Raw genomic sequence first — 24,880 nt, 5'->3', positions numbered from 1 at the left:
TCTCTGGTACTGTGGCAAATAATATTTCATCATCCAGATGCTTTCACACGTATGCTATGTGATCAAAAAAAGACCTGACAAGTTAATTCCTATGTCTTTTCTCTTACTGAAGTGCTCCCTTGCTCAGCCCTCCCTGGACTCTGAAGGAATGTCCATCTTCAACGTCAGTTGTGACACAAACCCCAGACCTTAGAGCACCTGAGCACAGTTGCTTTTATTTCAACACAACAGGAAGGTGGTAGGAAAAACCTCTTCCCTGGGGCCAGAACCGCGAAAGTGAGGGTGTAGGGCAGCTCCTGGGCCTGCATTAAATGCCAAATCCAAGAGGAGAAGCATCCTGTCTTTCTGTAACCTTACACCTTTATGCATTTGATATAAGTGAAGCAGATGACTTTTGCCTTGTTCTTACCTAAGCGTTTTACTGCTGGGGGAAAAGAGTAATAAATAGAAGTACTTTCGAGTATAAACTTTTGCCTATTTGCTTTAACCAGGAGTTTAGAAAATACACCTAACTTACCATGGGTATTCCTAAAAGGACCCTAAAACAACTCTTTTTATGTAGTTGAATGGGGCATGAGGTCAGGGAACACTGGTAGAGGTATAGGGAAGTAATATAGCAAGGAGAAGAAAGCCGATAAAGTATACATTAACAAACAGACAGCCTACCTTGCACAGCCCGTCACAGGCAATTCCAGCTCGCCTTGCATGGAGGCAGAGTTGAGCCTACCATACAGAGGGCCGCAGAAGCTCCTGGGCCTAGAACTTCAATCAAGAGCAGTAACAGGTCAAGTTAGCAGCTCTAAAACTGCACTTTGGGGGGAATGGGAGCGAGGCACTATCAGTATATTTCAATTAAGGAAATAAATATTTGGATAATGTATAGTTAAAATGAGTTTTTTTTTCTTATTCTGTGTCTATGAATGTAAGTTACTGCGATGAAGGAATAGGCACTAATGCTTCCAAACACTTAGATTCCTGCAGTGCCAGTGGGACTGAACTTACATATTTTTTACAATAAAAAATAGAATCATTGCACAATAAAAAAGAACACTTGTGATCTTGGCTACTATTAATGGCAACACTTTAAAATTCAGCAGGATTTTTGCAGTATTTTTTCCCAACATCCTCTAAGGGCCTTTATAAACACTTTGTATACATTTGCTTACAAAATCCTTTAAAACCAAATCAATGCTTTGACTTTCCCATGCCTCAGGCCAGGAAAAATTCACAAATCTCTGATATTACATAGAAGTACTCCTATTCTCAATGGATATATATATACATGTATGTGTGTGTGTGTGTGTGTGTGTGTGTGTGTGTGTGCATGTGTGTGTGTAATTTTAAAAAACTCTGTCTCTCTCCCTCTCCCTCCTTCCACCTAAGAAATCTTTAAGGAAAACAAAAATAAATATATCGTCTTTTTAAAAATGTCCTCAAATGTACAGCATTGATGAAATTGTTTATAGGATTCAGTTTATTGGTCTTTTAATGAAAAGAAAATCCTAATTTTGAGAATATGGACCTGATAGTCATTTTTTAATACTGGGAATTGAACTTATGTCTTTTTCACTAATCTACATCTGCACCTCTTTTTTAATCTTTTATTTTAAATCAGGGTCTAAGTTATTATGTTTCCCACTTTGGATTTAAATGTGTGATCCTCCTGACTCAGCTTCCCAGAGTGCTGGGACTATAGGCATAAATCACCATTCCCAGTTTAGACCCGATAGTCTTTAAAAAACAAAAATTAAAATTCAGAGAAAATTAACTCTTCTCAGTGTTGAAAGCATAACTTTTAATCCTATTTAGGAAAAGTCATTTAAAATGAGTAACTAAGAGGAGTATATGTGCTTGGTTTATTTTTATCACCACTTCAGATATAGCTCAAATTTGTTTTTTCTAACTAAGATACTGTGTTAAACGCAAGAAGGATTTGCTTTGTGGGGAGCGGGTGAACTGGGGATCAACCTCGGGACCTTGCACTTGTGAGGCAGGTAGTGATACCACCGAGCAAAATCCCTGGCCTAGATTTGCTCTTAAAGTTATAAATGTTTACAAAATGAAGTGTTTTTTAAAAGGCACAGGAATTTAGTACAGTGGGGCCTCACATTACATCTGGCCCAACATAGAAACAACCTGAACTAACTAGGTTAATAGAAGATTCATCTGCTTCTTGTCACATATTCTATGTACCCAGGTACACATCCAGATCTCAGCTGTATTGAGTTACAGTCAAGCTGAGTCACAACCAGCCCTGGGGAGCCTATCAAGTTCATAAGTCAATGGTCCACTGTACTGGGATGATGTAAGCAAATACAAACTTCACTAATAGAAATACTGATTACTACAAGCATAAGTACAGACATCGCGTTGTGGCTCGTGTGCAGATGTCTCCCCAAAGCCTCCTGCTTGTTCAGAAGTAGCTGACTCTAGAGTGGTAGGGCTCGGCCAAGGGCACTAGAATTGAGGATGTGTTGCCCCCACCCACCTCCTCAAGTAGTCTGAATGAAATACAAGGGGCAAAAACACTGCTAAAGTCTCCTGTTGCTTTTCCTGTCTTCCACCAATGTGAACTGTTGTCTCCCTGCCACTGTGCCTTGCAGCCAGCTGACTATGGACTGAAACCTCTATGAACCATAAGCCAAATAAACCTTTTCCCCTCTATCTTTGGGTAGCAGATATTTTGTCTCAGCAACGAGAGAAAAGAAACTAACATACATACATTGCCAAGAAATTACTCGGGTGATGAAAACTACTCAAAAAAAAAAAAAAACCACATGCATTTATACGACAATAATTCTTTTGGGTTTTTATCGAGATACTCTTAATTCCCACCCCCAGCCTTTCGAAGGAACACTCCAGAGAAAGTCCACAAATTCAAAGCCTTTGGAGGGAGACAAAAATTAATCCGGGAGACTCCTCGCAGAGCAAATCATTTTCATTAGGAATTTAATTCTCTGATTGTCTTGATTTCTTTGCCAGTAAAGAGAAAACTTTCTGTTGTGCCTTTATGAGAAATTATTCCTTTGCTGTAAGAATTACTACTTTAAAAGGAGGAAATGTAGTGTAGGATAGGCAACACGCTGCTTTTCTCCCCACAAGTGTCTACCAACACAGACTGCAATATAATTAAAGAGGAAAAAAAAACCCATGTAGTTTCCCTTTTGCACATTATCGCTGAAAGCATCCTCATCTTGCTGTTACTCTTGCACCTCCCACAGTAATCTTCGGTGGCATGGCACATGACAACTGCATAGGGATTCCACCAGCATAGGGGCAGGAAATTGGCTACATGAGAATCAGGAGCTAATGGGATGAAAACCCATGAACGCGAGAGATGCTATTGCCCACTGCCAAACACAATAAATACTTTTAAGAAAATCAGGTACTATTGTATAGTTATTGCCAAGGACTTCTGCAAGTTTCCTTCCACTTTTTCCAACCATTAAAAGAGGTAACCTTTGCTCCAGATACCCATAAAGGTGAAAGAACCCAGAACACATTCACAGCGAATCCTTGATATCCATGAATCAAACTACCAGGGTTAAGACTAAAAGCTAAAAAATGTTCCATGAGACTGCTGATATTTAGTAGAAAATAATCAGTGTCACAATTGTGAGTTCCTTACTTTATCTCTGTGGAATTTTCCAAAGATTATTGCAAATTTTAAGTTATAAAAACGTCTGCAAGTGTAAGTGCAAAGAATCAAGTTGAATGGAGATGTTTTTCAACTTCTCTAGGGAAGCATGTGCGTGAAAATAAAAAGCAGTATTTAATATGAATACCAAATCCTTATTAAATAGAACAATATATAAATTGTGTTTCATTCTGTTCTTTATTCAATATGCTAGCACTCTTGAAAATACCTTTGAGCTAGTCACACTGGCTCGCTTCATACTGAGTTTGTAAGGGAGAACCATTTAGGTTGTATAACCCAAGCAAAGTGAAAGAGAAGACTAAATATTGCCTAGCCTGAACATTTTAGGTCAAAGGGAAAAAACTTGCTACACTGCGCTCCCTAAACCCAGGCCTCTAAAGTCTCCACTTGCCTACTCTCTTTTTTTTTTTTTGGTACCAGGGATTGAACTTGGGTCCTTGTGCTTGCAAGGCAGGCCACCGAACCGCTGAGCTAAATCCCTGGCTGTCACTTACCTACTCTTAATTATCTAGATAATTGTACTAATTACCCATCTTTGTTAACAGACCTGTAGTATCCATGTGTACGCTGGTAATACTTCCTAAATTCTCTTATGTACCCATAAACTCAATTTACATGCTCCCAATGCTTACTCTGGGGAAAAGACAAAATTTCTATTATCAAGGCCATTTAAAAGAAAATACAGGCTATAAAAGTTGCCAAAGAGCTAAAATATTTAGGCTTTCCAACTGTACCCACTGTAAAAAGTTCAATGAACCTTTATGTTAAGCTATTTTTAAAGTCATCGTGTGTGATTCAAACCACCCTAGTATGAAGAAACCAGACTTTCAATACTTATCAAGATGGTATTGCTCAAAAAAGGTTCAATTAGATTAAAAAATAACACAAACAAATATGGTACTTAATTTATTAATAGCGTGATTGTTACTAGGATTTTCAAAATGTGGCCTCTGTGGCAGGTAGCCTGCACACACACAGTTCTAATTAACACCAATCACAAGCACTAATGGTAGAACCCACCGCTTAAGTAAATGAATACCTTTACCCCTGCTGCTTTGAAGAGCCTGATAGGCATGCACTTTATTGACAAAGTAAGCTAATTTACAGAGTGATTGTCCAAGAGGGAACTGCTGTTTATTTGCAGAGTTTTTCCCATTGAACTCTCAGGGCAAACATTGCACTTAAATTGTTAATTAAAATATCAACAGATAAAAATGTAAACATTGGTTTTCTTCAGAGTAGAGTGACACATACTCAGACCCATTCTGATGCCCTTGAACATTGATTTCTGGGAACAAGAGTAAGTTCCATGAAAAGAATAGATGGATTGGCTTGAGGTACTCATGAAGAAAAATTTATTAGGATAAAAACAACAAACACTGACTCAGTCCATCTACAAAGAGTAGCCAGAAACCTGAGGGCATCTCCACACTATCTTTGCGCCTTCAGTGATATCCATCTGTAGTTACCAGATGTTAACATTTTAAACCTTAAGAGATTAAGGGTGAAAGCAAGCTGCTGCCGCAGCATCTCCCTAATAAATCATAATATAAATTAGGAAAGGAACAGATTTGGCGTCCACAAAGCTCTAACAGGAATATTTGACTCAAGTGTGAAATAAAAGTATAGGGCTTTTACTGAAAATACAAATCAAGCCCATTCTACTTTGAAACACCGGATTAATTGAAAGACAGATACACCATTGGTATGGTTACTCATGGTTGGTTTCCTTCTCTAGTACTGTATCTACAACATCACCACAGCCTATATACTCAAGAAAGATGAATACTTGGCTCTTTTCTTAAAGTGAAGGAGTATTCTTACTTTTCTGTAGCAAGACTTGAATTAGTTCTAGAAAAACATCCAGAAACTTTGACCTGCATTACTGTAAAACTGTTACTGCTCAAATTTCACTTTGTTGGGTTTCATTTTCCTTTTTAAACTGGATTTCGAAGTAACCCAAAGGCTGCTTTAGAATTTGAAGAAGTAGAAAGAGAGAGTGGGATTCCAGATTTCCCATTTACCCAGGAGCAGATTTTTATCTGTACCTGCAACTTCCATTGAGCCCCAAAACTTATTTGAAGAAGTGTTCCATAACAAGAAGAAAATGTGGTCTGGGGATGGGAGGTAGGGAAGAGGGGAATAAATTTGGGTTTAGAGAACTTGAAATTTCTCTTCATTAGGTTCACATTTCATACTCTGTATTTTATATGTATTTATATGTTCTAAAATGACATTTTAACAACGGAAAAAAACAACGGAATTCTTCAGATGTTTGTGTACACGTGTGAAAGTATGTGCACACATGTATGAGAAAGAGGTTGCAAACTGAACTGACAAGTCCCCTTATTTACATGCATGCTCCTTATTACATAGCAAATAGGAAAAGGTAAAACTCGAAGTACTGGAATATTTATTGCCCTTTTCTCTACAGGACATTCGAAAGTACTAAATTAAGTACTTCACCAACCAAAGTACCAAATATGATTTACAAATGCTTGGTGGACTTGAGAAGGAAGCTGATAAGCCCTGTGTACTTTTCACAAAGTTAGAATTATTATGAGGATTGATTAAAACATTTAATTTCAGCATGCAGAGATACAATTATGGTAGACAGGTAAGTTACACATCTTGCAGGCCCTTAGACAGAGCCAGTGCACAAGGAATAACACAGAGAAAGTCAAGACACATTCACTTAAGGCCAGCATCGTAAAAGAAGAGAAACTCCCAGGCCTAAAAATGAATAGCAGTGATTGATATTCTAAGTTGGTAACAATCACCAGGGTAGGGGACCAAGATCTTACCCACCCCTTTCAGGCAAGACCCCTGACTCACCCCTTAGTGAAAATCCTTGCTCAGTTCCTTGTACACTTGGTACCTGACTTGCTTCCCCATTCAATCCCCAATCCCCATTTAATCAATATTACCTAAGTAACTACAGGTGTCATAATTGTATTGATCATAGTTTTGCCCACCTCATGATTTCTCACTGAATCAGTATTACCTTAGCAGCTATACTTGCAATCTTCCTAGTTGGCTATAATTTTCTCCCACCCTGAACCCACATCACTCATGGCTTTGGCCCATAAAACACCTTGGTGAAGCAGGGTCAGGGGGTAAACCTATTTTCCGGTGCGGCTACTGTCTCTGTTAGAAGTTATCTTTTTCTCAATAAATTTTCCCTACTCTTAACTTCTGTTTTTCCTCGAATTCATCCTTCAATTTTAAAGAACATGAACTTGTGTATGGGTTTGGGTGTCACATCGATTCCCCTTGTATCACTATGGTCCTTCTACTTGAAGATTTTAATCCAGTGCTGTACAATAGAACTATAATGTTAAGTCTTTATGAGCCACATATCTAATTTTAAGTGTTCCATCACAAATTTTAAGAGTAAAATCAATTGTAATAATATCTTTTATTTAGCCCAAACTAAAAATTCTTATCTTTCCAACATCAATATTGTAATCAATTTAATTTTTACAGAGAGAGAGAAGGGACAGAGAACTATTTTACCTGGAGTTCATTTTACACATCCAGCACACTGAATTTTGGATTTAGTTGCATTTCATGTGCTTAACAGCCAGATGTGACTAGTGACTATTGGGAGTAGTGAGACTATTGAGTTGGAGTTAGTACTCTCTCCACAGTGATGGTACATTAACACCGAATTCATTTTTCTCAGAAAATTACCATATGGAGAACTAGGTGCATTACAAATGTCCTATTCATGTAAGGGCTTAATCAAGGACAAAACTAATCCTTGTGCATTTGAAAGTATGTTACTCACCCAGAAGTGCTGGGTGGGGTCTAAGCTTGATGGGAACATATTCAAGAAATAGGAAGTAGGATTCAACAAATGGAGCTATCCAGAGCCAGAATGATTTTTAGGGAGGGAAAAAAGGCATCAGTTGAGAGAGGTTAGCCAAAAATAAATAAAAACAAAAACAAGTCAAACCCCTTCATGACTCAAAACCATTTAGTTCACCAAACCTTAAAATTATATACTGTATCTTTTTTTCTCTCTGGGTTCCTAATCTATCTTTTCTGATATGTTAGCATTGACTGCAATATTCTGAAATTATTCATTTGTACACCTAATTTCTATGTCTGAGGAGTGCAAGAGGTATGCCATTTTCTTTTTTTTTTTTAATCTGTAGTCTAATCACAAGGCCTTACACAAAACAGGTGCTCAGTAAATGTCAAATAATTAACTACTTGAAGAAAATTTGTATTTTTAAATGTCAAGGTAAACCATTAATACTAAGTATTTTTTAATATTTTTCTTACTATAAATGTAACATATGCTCATTGACAAAAAATATGGTTATAAAGAAAAATCATAACTCCATATTGTTGCATTGATTTTTAAAGCTTCTATGTGTCTTTCAAGTTTTTCACAAGTTTAGGCAAGAAACCTACACAATCTTTATTGCAAAACTTCAATCATATCATGAACTATAAAACTTTTTTATTTTCAGCTGTTTTTAGCTAATCATAGTGGAAATTTTTTTCTATGTCATTACATATTATCCAGTCATATGGATTTAAAAAACAAAAATTTCCTGTGAAAAATTATAAGCATTCAAAAAGTAGAAAAAAATATGTAATTAACCAAAGCACAAGTTTAACAATATCAACATTTTTTTCCATTCTTCTTTCACTGAGTCCCCTATATTTATATCTTTTTGTGCACTGATATTAATAATGGCACTCTATTCAATCTTCTGGATGGATGAGTTATTTAACTACTCAGTTGTTTTTAGACATACAGAATTCTTTCTTTTCAGCGCTTTATGTAATATGAAAATAAAAAATATGACACCAACATTATTCATGTCAATATTTCTTAAAGTATAACTTACAGGTCAAAGTGCTTGCAAAATTATGTTTTTGCAGTTTACTGTCAAATAACAGTCAGAATGACTGTATCTATAAATAATTTGTTATTTTCCCCAAGTTGATTATTTCATTACTCTGTAATTTATACTTTATTTGAATTTTTCCAATCTCACATATAGATAAGATTGCAGTCAGTTGACTGCGAAAAGAGACGTCTTTTAAAAACAGTAGGGGATCATGAGAAATTGATCCAACAACTCCTAGATGATGCAAAGAAGAACAACATAAGACTGACAGGATTCCATGAAGTAGCAGGAGAAAATACAAATGACTTTAAAAAGCTGTTCACAGAATTAATGACAGAAAACGTCTCAAACAGAGGGGAAGAATTTGACATCCAGATAAGTGAGGCATATAGGGCCCCAACTAGCCATGATAAAAAAAATCTACACCTAGACATATAATAATCAAGTTCCCAGAAACCCAGCAGAAGAACAAAATACTGCAAGCAGTAAGAGAATAGAAACAAATCACATGCAAAGGAAAGCCCATGAGAATCACAGCAGACTTTTCAACACAAACCCTTTGGCAAGGACAGCCTGGATTGAGATATTTCCAGTACTAAAAGAGAACAACCTCCAAAATAGACTGATGTATCCTGCAAAACTCTCTTTCCTAATGGATGGGGAAATAAAATACTTCCAAGACAAAGAACACCTGAGAAACTACACAAATACCAAACCAGCACTACAAGCAATTCTAAACAAGATCCTAGAAAAAGACAATGAAGGTAAAAACACCATGAGGCCCAACAGAGGAAATCAAATAACCAAGGCAAGAAACTAAAAGGAGAAGGTGAAAAAGTAAAAAGAGTCAACAAAAGGCCAATAACATGTCAATAATAAGTCAGTACATATCAATTATAACCATCAGTGTCAATGGCCTCATCTCACCAATCAAGAGAAATAGACTGGCAGAATGGAATAAGAAGCAAAATCCAACAATCTGTTGTATACAAGAAACACACCTAGTGCAAAATGAAACCCACAGACTAAAAGTGAAAGGATGGAAAACAATTTTCCATGTGATAGGAGCTCAGAAAAAAGGCAGGGGTAGCAATCTTATTTGCAGACAAAGTAAATGTCAAACCAAAACGCATTCTAGTATTATAGATGTAGGACGGTACTGTATCATACCTCTGTGAATATAAAATATCTTTTACCGGCTTTATCAGAGCTATTTTTAATGATGTTACTCTAGAATGTTCTCTCTCCAGATGATGATTAATATGCTAATAAAAAAATGGTGCCAGGTACCACAACAGCAACAGAACTTTGCTGTTTTCTGGGTATTATTCTTCTCTTTGTTTTTTTGTTTTTGTTTTTTTAATGGAGTGTGCTGAATGTCTATAATTTTGTTCAGATGACTGCAGAACCTGGAAAAGCTGTTGCTGCTATTGATGCATAACATACTGCTATTATTGGTCTTTTTATATAAATATAAATACACACACACACACATATATATAATTTGAATTTTTGGAAACTTTGTGCTGTCGACTTCGGAAAAAGTTATCCCAATTTCCTGTGTTGAGTTGGCATTGTACAGAAATTAACAGCCATATTGGTCTAGAAATGTTAATTTTTTTTTCCATTTCTACAGGGGAAATGCACTGTATTAAATATGTAAGATTATATCTACGTGGGTTTGATTACAGAAACTAATAAAGTATTCTCTAAATAATGAAAAAAGAATAAGATAAGACCACGAGAGCAAGAAGCAATTTAAATATGTTCAAGGACCATTTTCATCTTCAGAATTAAGGATTATTTTAATTTTACATAATTGCCCTTTATCTTTTACTTTCCTTTTTAGTTTTATTTTAGGATTCCCTATTTTTAATGTTCATATAGAGATTTCTTTAACTGAAATACCGAATAGTTTCTCTGGTGTGAAAAACTATAATAGTGCACAAGATCCTAATGAGATAATTAATAATGTGAAATAGGAAGTAAAGGGCTAAAGGTGTAGGGAAAGTGGGAAGGGTGGGGAAAGGTAATAAGGGAGAGGAAAAAAATATGAGAAACTGAAAAAATGGAAATAAAGTGTTTGTAAATGGGGAGGGGAGGAGGGGGTGAAGGGAGGGTAGGGACAAGGGGAAAAAATGAGAATCAAGACCTATCAGGTAAAGGTATAGGATCCTAATAATGAATGTAATTGTACTGTATACCTAGATTGTACCAATAAACTCAACAAAAATTTTTTAAAAAGTATTGGCATTATGGAGGGTTTGTATATGGTCATTCATCTGTTGTCATATTTGTCTTTTGCTTAATAATTTTTAAAAATCGTATTTGTATCTAAAGGAGTAATACTTTGTAAAAGAAATTTCAATTATTTTAATTTTTTGTCATTACTTTGATCATGAGAAATTATTGAAGGATTAAGTTAATTAACATTATTTTATGGTTTTTGACTTTGATTTCATAAAAGCAAATATGAGCATGTTTATAATGTGCAGGGCTACATTTTTTCAAATATTTCTTCTATTTTTAGCAGGCATATTTTATTGAGAAATTATTATAGTGTAAGTCACAAAGTTAAATGTATTAATTTTTGCACTCATCAGCTAATTTCGTAATATGTATCCAAAGCGTCCACTATTTATCCTTATCAGCTATTAAATACTAGTAGATCGGGCAGAGTTTTACATATTTCAATGGTGATAACAGTTAGGATAAGGGTGGGTAGTTAAAACTAGGACCTTGGGAAGGAATTCCTTCAGAGGAATGGAGTGCACCAAGCAAACAAACCCCTCCTCATTTTGGAGGGATTTAGAAAGCTGAGTAACTGGATTTCTGAGCTCTGCATTAGGAATCCTAATTGGTTTTGTTTGTTTGTTTGTTTTTTGTTTTTTAACCCTATGGGATTAGTTATGATAGGTGCCTGAACACTGTGGAAAATCCCTGCTTTTTTTATTCATCAGAACCCATGGACCAGGATGGCAACCTTTTACAGCTTTCAGTAATACAAACAATCTGCTGCAGCATGGGTGCTATAGGTTCACCACCACTGTCCTAGACAGAAAAGCTTCTCTGAGACCTCTTCATGATGCCTTTGTCTTTTCTTTCTAGTAAACTTCCCTATTTTCAACTTGCACACACATACACACACACACACACACCAACTGTGGCTTCATTCTTCAATATCAGGTAACACCAAACTCATTTGGTTAATGCTAGCGTCATTCATCTTTATCATATGTCACTTGTTTGCAAATACATGTTAGTATTGGTATTATAATTGTGTTGAGTTTTGTAATTTTATGTTACAATTCTCATCTATTAGTCTTTGAAGATTTTCTTTACTAAGATCTTACATGTAGAGTCCAAGTAATTTCCAGAATCATCATTTAAGTTCTAATCTTACAGGCCAGCGGTGGTAAGCCTACGCAAAGTGTGCTGTAGCAGTCTGTTCATATCATTAAAGTTCTAAAATCTTTGCCATCGTTGTTGTACACCTGTGATATTTGCAGACATACCTTGATTCCTTTGCATCTCCCTGTCACTCTAAGATCAGCTGACGCATCTTTGTGAAGAGGCTATCTCTATTTCTAGTCATTCCATGCCATAAATGCCTTTATAGCTGTTATGGCCTCAAACACTTCCTGGTGTTATTTCCCTGGCACCTGACCTCTCAAAGGAAATGGCAAGATGTTGATTTATCAGTGTGCTGATATAATAACAAATAACTGAAGAAAGAGACACTGTCTCAATAATCTACTTACATCTATGAAATAAGAATCCTCTACAGATAATCCAATTTAGTTTTCTTGAAATTTCACGCATTTATATATCATTTTTGTATTATTTGCTCTGTCCACATACTGTTATAATAGTAACTGGCTGCTTTGTAATGATTAACCCTTTAAACTAATTAATATGTAAATGACTTTTTGGTAGTAGAGAAGGAACCCAGGGCCTTCAAATTAAGATACATCAGCAGCCCCTTTTTTCTTTTTTCACTCTGAGATTGGGTATTCCTAAATTGCTGCACTTCCCAGGATGGGACCCAAGTTGTGGTCCTCCTTTGTCAGCTTCCCACTGTATTTTTACTAGAGGCTTGTGCCACAATAGTGCCCAGCTCAAAAATGCCTGTTTTAGCCTTATTTTAAAGAATAAGTACTGGGTAATGAGTATGACCTGCATTTAAATGCAGATTTAAATAAAGACATAGCTATTAAAACCTCAAATTGTTTCCCTACCACAGAAGCCATCTCACATTTCATATGACATGCATGGATCAATTTGGGAAATATTGTCTTGATTAAAAGGTTCCTGTGAGTAATCTCCAAACTTATTTGCCATTTTGATAACCTATAGATTTTTAAACCCCAGATCAATAAAACCACAACATCTAGGAAGGCGACACAAACATCCATATATTTGAAGAGCCTCATGCCAGATCATTGTGCAGTCAAATTTGGAAAGACAACGTTTTCTTTTTAAGCCACAGCCCCCTTTGACTATCTATTGTGATGGTTGGGACTTTTCTTCCTCAAAATGATCACCATGCAAAGAAACTTAGTGCTAAGACTTCGAAGTTGTCTAGTTTTACAATACAAAGCTAATTCTTCTGATACTCACTTTTCTTCACCAATTATATAAAAAGCAATGTACTTTCGCCTCAGTCCTCCACCTCTTAAAGTTGCCTTGATAATTGCCTGCAATGATTCACCTGTAGATTTTTAAGATGTAGAATGTTCATTGCCTTCAACTCTTCTCAGTGACACTGAATCTCTGTGATAGGGTATCAGGAATATGCATTTTACTAACAGTCCCAAAGAATTGTTACATAGAGAGGTTTGAGTGCCGAGTGTAAGTGAGGGATACGAAATACACGAAAACAGACACAAACTGATACATTCTCTATTTAAACCTGAGAAATGAAGAGAAATCTGACAAAAAAAAATTCACTTAAGGCCACGGCATTTAAGATCCACAAAGGCATGAAGCAGAGAAGCCCAAGAAGGGTTTGGCAGGGCCAAACAAAACTCAAACCAAAGTGAGGTACATTTAGAAACCCATAGGACTTCTGGGAGATGGCAGAGTGCTAAGAAGCAATAAATCAGCCTCTCAAAGATTTGGAACCCAGACACTTCAAAGTAACAATGTGTGGAAGAAAAGAAGGAGAGAAGTAGACCCCTGGGACCCAGGAAGGATCTGAAGGGAAAATTGGAGCCCACAGAGAAAGTGAAGAGTCAGACCATGATGCAGAAAAAAGGGAGTAATCTATACTTATTTCTTGGCTCCTAGCTCATAGAGAGAAAAATTAAGCTCAAATATACAGAGACATAGTGAGACTAGGGGACCCTAGAGACCTTCAGGGAGAAATCCCCCAGGGGAATGGAACAACAGACACCATGCATACAGCAGGTGTCGAGTAACTCCATCCCAAGAGTCTGCCATATCCCCTGGAGTGGGTACCTGGTCGGAGGCTATTTTAGGGAGGGGCCAACTGAACCTGGGACTCAATGCAGCCACATGTTGGCTTCACCTCAGGGTGCCTAGTGTTAAACTCCCACAGTGACTGAGTGAGGAACAGCCACAGGAGACGTCCTTTGTCAGGGAACCATGGTCAGGATGGCAAGGGACACCCAGACTGCCATAAGATAAATAACTCAGGCTCCAAGCCCATCACCAAAAGCCAAATTTAACATGACTTTCTGTGGATTTGAAAATCCTGGAAACACCATGCCCCAATCCTACTACCTGCCTGCTGGGATTATCCTGTATGGATCTGGAAGGCTCTAACTGCTAGCTAAACTAGTCTGTCAGGAAGAGTAGAGTCATGTCTTGAATTGGACACTGCCTCGGAGAATACATTCAAGAAGATAACAACAGGCTTGAAATCAGAAATTTGTTTCCATTTTCTTTACTTTTATTTATTATTTATTTTTTGTTGTTGTTTTCATTTTGTTCTTTTTTCTTTTTTAGGGATTGCTTTGTTTGTGTGAACATTATTTTTAGTTTTTTGCTTTGTTTTGTTATTGTTTTTGTCTTCTGTTTCTTTCCTTGCCTTCCATCTTCTTTGTCCTCAGTTTCCTCAGTGTTGACTAATCTTTCTTTGTCCTTCAAATTGACCTTGCTTCTAATCTCTTCTTTCATTTCTCTATTTCTTTCTTTTTTCCCTTTTAAATTTTCTCCCCTTAGGGTCCAATCTCTCTATTGACTGGATTACTGTGTCAAATTTTCTGATTTGCCTTAGATCTTATTATATAACTGGTTATATAGATTTTATACCTATCGTTAAAAGTGGCAAATTACTAATAATCACAGTTCTTCATTTTTCTAGCCTGTTTTTGATGATATTGTTATTATCGATTGTACTAGATTAGCCAAGGTAACATTATTGATGCGATTAATTGATCTTCCTCATAGGCCAGTAATGAGATTGTCTGGGGGCATAAACAATAATACAGTCTAAAGCCAAAACTGGCATGCTAGGCTAAACAGTCTGTACTATCTCCTCACTAATACAGGGAACAGGCAGAATCAAAGGCCAAAATCCAGTTACACCTACAAAACATCTCAGAAAAGCAGTCATTTCTTTAACAATTTAATACTAGCAATAGAGTAATACACCATAATCAATTTATAACCCTCAATACTGAACAAAATAATTTTAAAAAACGAGAAAACACAGAAGATGGAACTCAATATCCCCAACTAGCCCAAGGCAAATCCAGAGGGCAGGGAGATGGAATAAAACAAAAGCCACCAAGGGGAACTTTCTAAAATAGTAGTAGAGGAAGTAAGAAAACAGATGAATAAGTTCCTTGTCAAAACCAAAATTCAAAAAGATACGCAGGAGATTAAAAATGTAATTGAAAGTAATGCAGCAGAATCAACCAATGTAAACCTAAAATATCAGATCTAGATCAGACATGCTGCTGCCTGGCTCATAAGCACAAGGTTCTGAATTTGATCCCCAGTACAAAAAAAAAAAAAATCCAACCCTGCTAGATAAGGCAAAGAATAATAATGTAAGGTTAATTGAAAACATAGAAGATAGCACAAAGGACATAAAAAGCTTTTTATAGAAGTAACAGCAGAAAATTTTCCAAGCTTGGAAAAAAAATTGACATACAGATAAATGATCATATGAAGTGCTCACTTTGGCAGCACATATACTAAATGAATCTTATAAAACTCCAAATAGTCATGATTAGAAAAAAGAAAAAAAAAAACAAACAAATTAATTAAAACACTACACTAAGGCATATAACAGTCAAGATTCCAGAAATTCAACACAAGGACAGAATTTTAAATGATGTTAGAGAGGAAAACCAAATCCCCTATAAAAGAAAACCCATCAGGATCACAGAAGACTTCTCAGAACAAACTCTGAAGTCAAGGAAAGCTTAGAAGCATTTCAAGCCCTAAAAGATAACAACCTGCAACCCAGACTAATGTACCTAATAAAGTCATCTTTCAAAATTAATGGAGAAATAATGTAGTTCCACGATAAAGAACACCTGAAGAAATCCCAAGCCACCAAAGCATCACTCCAAAAATTTCTGAAGGAAATTCTAGAAGAAGACCACAATTCCAACAATTCCAACAGAATGAATCAGCCAGGAAAGGAAGACAATTATGAGAAGGCAAAGAAAGGCAACCAGTTAAAGAAAAATAATATGACAAGGATAAGTCAGCAAATACCAGTTATAACTAGCAGTGTTAATGGTCTGAATTCACCAATCAAAAGAAAGACTGGCAGAAGCGTTCAAGAAACAAGATTTAACAGTATGCTGCATACAAGAAACACACTTGAAAATAAATTTATAGACTGAAAGTAAAAAATTGGAAAACAATAATCCATAAAACAGGGTCTAATCAGAAGAGAAAAAGAAGGTCCCTACATACTTGATGAGTGAACAATTGAAGAGGATAAGATAACAATCATAAATATATATGCCCTAAGGCCAGGGATTTAGGGCAGCAGCTCTGCATCTCCCTTGCCAGGGCAAGGTCCTTAATTTGACCCCTGGTACCAAATAATAAATAAATACAAACTAAATATATATGTACCTAATACTGGTGTACCCAACTATATACAACAAACATAAATGAAATGAAAAATCAGATAAGTAGCAATATATTTATAATGTGGGACCTCAATACCCCACTGTCACAGATCAGCAAAAAAAAAAAAAACCCAAAAAAACAAAAAACAAAGAAACAACAGAATTGAAACAACACTTTGAACAAATGGACTTAGTAGGTATCTATAAAATGTTCACCCAGCAATAACAGCATACATATTCTTCTTAGTAGCACATAGAACTTTCTCCAAAATAGACCACATACAACTTCACAGAGCCTGCTTAAGTAAAGGCAAAGGAAATGAAATTATCTCAGGTACATTATCAGATCATAATACAATGAAACTGGAAACCAAGAGCAAAAGAAATCACAAAAACTACGTAAACACTTGGAAATTATATAATACCCTCTTGAACAACCAATAGGTCACAGATGAAATCAAAGAAGAAATCAGACAATGAAATAACAAAGCTAATGCAACATACCAGAACTTATGGGACTTAAAAGCAGTCTTATGAGGTAAATTTACAGAGATGAATTTCCACATCAGGAGAAGAGCAAGCTCAAACAAATAACATAATATTAAACTTCAAATTTCTAGAAAAAGAAGAGCAAGTTAAACCCAAAACGCATACAAAGAAGGAAATTATAAAGATTAGACCAGATATTAATACAACTGAGATGAGAAAAGCAATACAAAGAATCACTAAATGTAAGTGATGGTTCTTCAAAAGATAAATAAAATACACAATCATTTAGGTAACTGTTAAACAGCTTGTGTCTGGATGTCCACCCAAAGCCTCTGCCGTCATAGGCTATTGTGGAGGTGGCTGGATCTAGAGTGTGTGATTAATTCGTGGTGGTTAAAAGCAGTCTTATGAGGTAAATTTACAGAGATGAATTTCCACATCAGGAAAAGAGCAAGCTCAAACAAATAACATAATATTAAACTTCAAATTTCTAGAAAAAGAAGAGCAAGTTAAACCCAAAACGCATACAAAGAAGGAAATTATAAAGATTAGACCAGATATTAATACAACTGAGATGAGAAAAGCAATACAAAGAATCACTAAATGTAAGTGATGGTTCTTCAAAAGATAAATAAAATACACAATCATTTAGGTAACTGTTAAACAGCTTGTGTCTGGATGTCCACCCAAAGCCTCTGCAGTCATAGGCTATTGTGGAGGTGGCTGGATCTAGAGTGTGTGATTAATTCGTGGTGGGGCTAGGCCGGAAGGCACTAGGATTAAGGGTGTGAGTGCTGCCTGCCCTAAATTGTAGGAATAAGATAAAAGAGGAAGAAAGAGGCATAGGTTCTCTTGTTGCTTTTGACACAATATGGGTGCCATCAACTGTTTTTCCTCAGCAATATCCCTCTGCCATGCGCCACTGTGCCTTGGAGCCAGCTGATTATGGACTGAAATGTCTATGAACTGTGAACTAAATAAATCCTTGCCCTGTAACCTTGGGTGTTGGGTATTTTGCCTCAACCACCACAGAAAAGTAACTAATACAGCAACCTATACCAAAAAAAAAAAAAAAGAAAAAGAAAAAAAAGGAAAGCAAAGACCCAAAGCCACACAATTAGGAATGAAAAACACAAAAATCACAAAGAACATGGCAGAGATCCAGAAGATCATCTGTACCTACTAAGGGAACTTGCACTCTAATTAGATGGAAGACTCAGAAGAAATGAATAGATTCCTAGAAACATATGATTTTCCAAAGCTGAATCAGGAAGACAAAAGAAAAATTAATTATCCAACATCAGTGAATGAAACTGAAGAAATAATAAAAATCTACCAACAAAGAGAAGTCCAGGACTGGACAAACTTGACATAGGAGATAAGTGCGGCTGAGACGGGCTGGGAAGAGAGAGTGGTGGGATCCCAGGATCTACAGAGCTCTACCGCACAGGACTTTTGCAGGTTCTGGAGAGATACAAAAATGGGAAAGAAAATCACGGATGCTGTGAGGAGCCTGCTGTCCTGTCCCTTTCATGGAAGCCTACTCTGTGCCTCCCAGACCCAGAGTGTATTTTTTGTTTTTGCTATTTCTTTTCCTCTCTTGGTCAGCCCAAGAAAGCTTTCCAGAAACAGTTTTCCTCACCCCACTTTTGAAGTAAACTTCTGGCACCATTTTTCGGGCTCGTCTCCTTCTATTCTTTGTTCAAGACAAGGAGGACCTGGAACATATTTAACTGGTAAGCCATTTGTAGAAGCAACAAGATAACAGATTCATTGAGAAATTCTACAAGAATTTTGAAGAAGATCTAATGCTACCACTCAAACTCTAACAAAATTCAAAGCGAAGCAATATCCCCAAAGTCATTTCTGGAAGCAAGCATTGTCCTGATACCAAAAATAAAGGGTCCAACCACAAAAGAGAACTACAGGCCAATCGCCATAACAAACATAGATACAGAAATCCTCAATAACATACTGGCAAACAGAATGCAGCAAATCAAGAAAGTTACAAACCATAACCAAGTAGGATTTATCCCAAGGATGCAGGAGTGGTTCAACATACTATAAATACATGTAATATACCACATTAACAGAACCAAGGATATAATAAACCACATGATCATCTCATTAGAGGCAAAAAAAAAAGCATTTGACAAAATCTAACATCCATTCTTGATAAAAACTCTAAAGAAAATTAGACTAGAAGGATTTCATTTTAATCTGATAAAAGCCATCTATAACAAACCAACAACCCATATCATATTGAACGGTCAAAAACTGAAACCTTTTACTCTTAAATCATGAACAAGCCAAAGACGCCCATTATCACCACTTTTGTTCAATACAGTTCTGGAAACATTAGCTAGGCAATTAGACAAGAGAAAACAAAAGGAATATAGACAGAAAAGGAAGAAGTTAAATTGTCATTACAGACAAGACCCCCAAAACACCACCAAAAGGCTGCTAGAATTTATAATCAAATTCAGTAGTATAACAAGATAGAAAATCAACACTCAAAATCAGTATCGTTCCTTTATACAAACTCACTGAGAAAAAACACCTTTCACAATAGCATCAGTAAAAATGAAATACTTAGATAATCAGTCAAATGAAGGAAGTGGATGACCTTTACAGTGAGCACTACAGTACTGTGAAAAAGGACATCCAAGAGGATATAAGAAAATAGAAAGACAATCTCCTGTTTTTGGATATGCAGATATAGTGAATATAGCCATACTTCCAAAACTGTTACACAGATTTAACGCAACCCCACTAGAAAAAATAGCATATGTCACAGAATTAGAGAAAGCAATCCTAAAATCTACATGGAACCAGAAGAGACCTAGAATAACAAAAGCAATCCTGGGCAGTGAGGCGAGGCAGGGAAAATCATAACCCCTAGTTTAAAGTTATACTATAAGACTACCATGATAAAAACAGCATGGTACTGGCAAAGAAACAGACCCAGGGTCAATGGAACAGAATAGAAAATGGAGAAACAACTCCAAGCACACTCAACTACTGTATCTCGGATAAAAGGGCCAAACACCCACACATGAAGAAAGACAGCCTTAACAAATGGTGCTGGAAAAATTGGCTTTCCACATGCAGAAAATTGAACTTAGACCCGTAAGTCCCAACATGAAACTAAAATGGAAATGGATCAAAAATCTACATATAAAAGCAGAAACACAACCAGGTGGAAGAAAGGAAAGGTAAAACTCCCAAACACATAGGTATAAGCAAAGACTTTATGAACAAAACCTGACTACACAGCAAATGCTACAATCAGCAACTGGATCATATCAAACTAAAAGCCTTTTGCACAATGAAAGAAACCACCAACAGAGTGAAGAGGCAACCCACAGAAGGGCAGAAGTAATTTTATCAGCCACTCTTCAGACAAAGGACTAACATGTGGAATATACAAAGAATGTTAAAAAAAATCAGACCCCTCAACTTTAAAGACTCAATCCAAAAATGGGAAAATGAAGAGAGAACAGCAAATAAACATAAAAATGTTCAACATCACTAGTTGTTTGAGAAATGAAAATTTAAAAAATACCATCTTACTCCAGAAAGAAGGGCTATTATCAAGAAATGTATCAATAGAAATTGCTATCCAAACTGTGGGGAAAAAGCAACCCTTCTTCAGTGCTTATGGGAGTGTAAACTGGTACAACCACTATAAAAATCAGTGTGGAAATTTCTCAAAAAACTAATTCCAGAATTTCTATCTTACTCAGTTGTTTCTTTTCTTGGTAACTGGCCAAAAGAGTTAAAAGCATCATACCACAGCCATATATGCATACCCATGTGCATAGCAGCACAATTTATAATAGCTAAATCTTGGAAACAATCCATACGCCCATGAACAGATAAATGTGTTCTTTGTATACTCTGCCATAAAGAAGGCTAAAACTTGAGTCACTTTTAATGAAATGGATGCACCTCAAGGCCATGATGTGAATTGAAATAAATCACACACACAAGTTTAAATATCACATTGTTTCTCTGGGGTAAGAAACCCGAAGTGTAAACAAAGAGCAAAACGGAAAGCATGAAGAACAGGTTCAAACGGGAAGGGATATAAGGGAGTGCAGTGCAGGGAAAGGGAAGGAATAGAAGAGGAATTTAAATAAAGAGAATGAAGGGAAAACTGGAAGCAAAACTTTTGTAAAAGGGGAGGAAAAAAAAGGGTTGAAGGGAAATGGGAAACATTAAGATATATCATGCACAAGTACAAATTCCCTACAAAAAATGTGATTATGGATGGCAAATATGTCATAAAAATAAATTTTAAAAAATAGACAAGAACACCAGAAATACAAGGTGTCAATTTTTAAATTCTTTTGTAAATCTACCCATTTTTTCATCCCTTTCTATTGCTCTATGTTGTTTTGAAACACACAATTGCTTCCTTGGGCCGCCCCCCAAAATAAATAAATAAAAGACTACAGGGGACACTGATTATTTTCCAGGAGCAATGTTTCTGTTCCTTCTATTAAGGCACAAATAAACTGCATGATGCAGTCTTTTCAGAAATAGGTTCATGTTGCTAACATCTTCTTATGCAAGTAAAGCAAAGGTTGATCTATTATAAAGACTGTGATATAATCTTCAAGAGGATTCCAGAAATCTAACTTGGAAATCTGTCCATCCTGCAAGGGAACCACAGTACAAATGAAGAGAAGCCCTTGCTCGAATCCAGCGAGTTAGGTGCAGATGTAAAAAGATTTGTTTCTTTTTCCTATAGTTTATTAATCATTTTGTCACTTAGGAAGCCATAGCAGCGATTAATCACACACATAATCTACAACAGCTCTTCTGTTGGACTCCTAGTCCTGGTATAAATTATCATGTCAAGGATTAATCCATTTTATGTACCTTAATCCTCTGTTTTCATCCCCCTCCCCAATTGCACCCTGTTTATTCGGCTTTTGTGCAGAAGGGTTCCAATTGTCTATGTGACAACCAGAATCTAAATGATTAATAACAGTGAAGGTAACTTGACCAAGGGTTCAACAAACCATGAATAAAAACATTGAGCCCAAGGTCAGCACAGGTTACATTTAAGCTTTATCATGGGCGGGGGAGTGGATAGAGGGTGAAGGAGAAAAGCAGTTTATTCAGGCACTAATGCCTTCTCTGGAAGGATAATCTGAATACAGCTTGTCTGGCCATTTCCCCCCAAACAGACGTCTTCTGTTATTAGACTTGCTGTATAGGCCACCCAGCCTGGTGGAACGGCCCACTTCAGCAATTTCAAATCACAGTTAAATGCTGATGCCTCTAGGGCTTTTGCTACTGCAAACAAAGTGAACTGGCAAGTTGCAGAATCTTCCCTAAAGTGTGCTATAGGATTGTAAATTCCACATGATGGCTATTAAGAGGGCATAAACTGTAGTCAGAGTATCTCACAATCAATGCTCCTCCTGGGGCTTTCCGGTCGGGGCTGGGAAGGCATCCATCCCAAACCAACAAGCAGTGATGTGCAATCCAGAGTTCGAAACATTTATGCATCTGATAGAGAAATGTGTTGAATGTGAATTATAGACATTCACATTTTAGGAGGAATGTTTTGAACAGTGGGACCAGTGCAAAGCCACATGACAACAAATAACAAATATCAATTAGTGATGAGGATGATCTCTTAAGGTGTCTACAGTGTGTGAAGAAATGAAACATGGCTACTGTTTTGGCAAATCAGATACCACTATGCATAAAATAAACATGTAGTATTACTTTTTTTAAAAAATGATCATTACGTGAAGAACAGAATGGCTGTATTACATTAGAATACTTGGTGAGACCAGAAGAGAGACAAACAATAGATAGCTAGGATAGGGACATGAGGAAATCAAGATTAAGCCCTGAGAAAACTGGAACACAAGTAAAAGGGGCTCGCTCAGGAGCCCTACCCAGGAAAGTAGAGAGCAGGGGTGCAGAGGAAGTCTATTCTCTGAATGTCAGAGGCCCAGTTAAAAGGACAAGGGCCTCGGTACACTGAGATAAACCCTGGGTAGCTGGGGTGCAAAGGGAGTCTGCTCCTTTTGAACTCCAGCTCAAAGAGCCCAAAGAGTGCGTGTAAATACCTGAACTTCGGTGCCTCCGTGGTGTTCTCCCTTGGAGGCCCTCTTGGCTAGCAAGAGCTCTTGTTTCTTCCCTTTCTAGTAACTATACACAGTCCTTTCTCCGCTGCTGCATCCATGGAGTTCATACCTCATCATCTGCAGCCCAACAGCCCAGAGGGAGGAGAGAATTGGTTACACTGGTTTGGCCCAACTCAAATTTAGCATATTACAAGGCTAGTTCACACACCAGATATATCAGATGTGGCATTGTGGCAGACACCAGGGGAGCATAGCAAGAAAAACATGCAGTGTGTGCCCTAAGGGAACATATTCGATAAGAGGACATTCACACAGCAGTAACAATCAACTCCTTATCTCATTAAAAATGTCATCATGAATGTCATTTTCACATTTACCAAAGACCATGTGGACTATGGAATAAATTTTTCTAGTCCCACTCTATATGTCAGTGTAAAGAACCTTGCCCATTTTAGAGACTAAGCACTTGCTGATAGATAATCAATGGTATTTTGAGTTTAATAGTTAAAAATCGACACAGTGAAATAAAACCCATTATATTTTGTAATCAAAACAGGCTAAGGCAAGATTTAAACAAGATAAAAATTAAGAATACAATGAATAAAGCATTCTAGACAAAAACAACCTTTTCTTGGAATTCATTGAATTTCAAACACATTTCTGAGATGTTAATAATGACAAGATGGTACTTTTATTTTGTTAAATAGAATTTTAACATCCACATTCAAGTTCATGGAAACACTTTCAGTGATAATTACTAAACATGCCAAGTGCATTTATAAAACCCGGCATATATGTTGATAGTAGCAAATGTCTATATTTGGGATGTTTTATATAAACATAGACATTCGGTAATTATCACAGTTGCTGTTCATTTCAATGAGAGGAGACAGCACAAGTACAAGACCAATCATTTCACTTATAAATCACAAAGTATGTTTTCTGTATCTCAGTTCCAGCCCACCAAACGGACTCTAATTGAACAAAAAGTATTAAAGCCTTCATGTATATGTGACAACTCACAAGTAGACCTACCAGAAAATACCTAAGGAGGACATATTATAAAGCTGTTTTAATGTGTTATATGGATCTAGGTCTCACAAATGCATTTATTAGCGAGCTAAAATAGTTAACACTCTCACTAAGGGGAGAGTCAGTTTTTCTGTCCCCTAGCCAAAATATGCTGGATGGAAGATATAGACTTCAGTTCCTACAGATTTGTGTCCTACAGTCAATAAGCCAACAATAACATAATAACAATCTACAATCCCATAAAAATCCAGCAAGGACACTTGATGGTGACAGAACTAAGAGCAACTCCTTTGAATACAACTCTTTATATTTTTACACATGAAGTCTGAATCTTTATTTTTTTTTTCCTTAGGTATTGGGGATCAAACTCAGGTCCCTTGCACTTGTGAGGCAGGCAATGGCGCCACTGAGCTAAATCCCCAGCTCATGAAGTCTGAATCTTATTGTTAACCCTTAGAAATTCCAGCACCTGTGTAGAAACCCATAGTCCAAAAACAAATATTTGAGTATAGCTTCTACTGAACATTCTATGTTGACTATTTTGTCTTCTGTTTTTGTTTCTTTACAATAAATTATTCTTGCTAAGTTATGAAAGGCTCCCTGAATGACTGATTGTATCCCAAGGTTACCATTCACAATTCTTCCAAAACTGAGCAAGAA

This window comes from Fukomys damarensis, unplaced genomic scaffold, assembly GCF_012274545.1.
Source record: "Fukomys damarensis isolate Sample0158 unplaced genomic scaffold, DMR_v1.0_HiC HiC_scaffold_9, whole genome shotgun sequence".
Classification (NCBI taxonomy): Eukaryota; Metazoa; Chordata; class Mammalia; order Rodentia; family Bathyergidae; genus Fukomys; species Fukomys damarensis.
The sequence above is the reverse complement of the archived record's forward strand: the minus strand, read 5'-3'. Positions refer to the sequence as shown.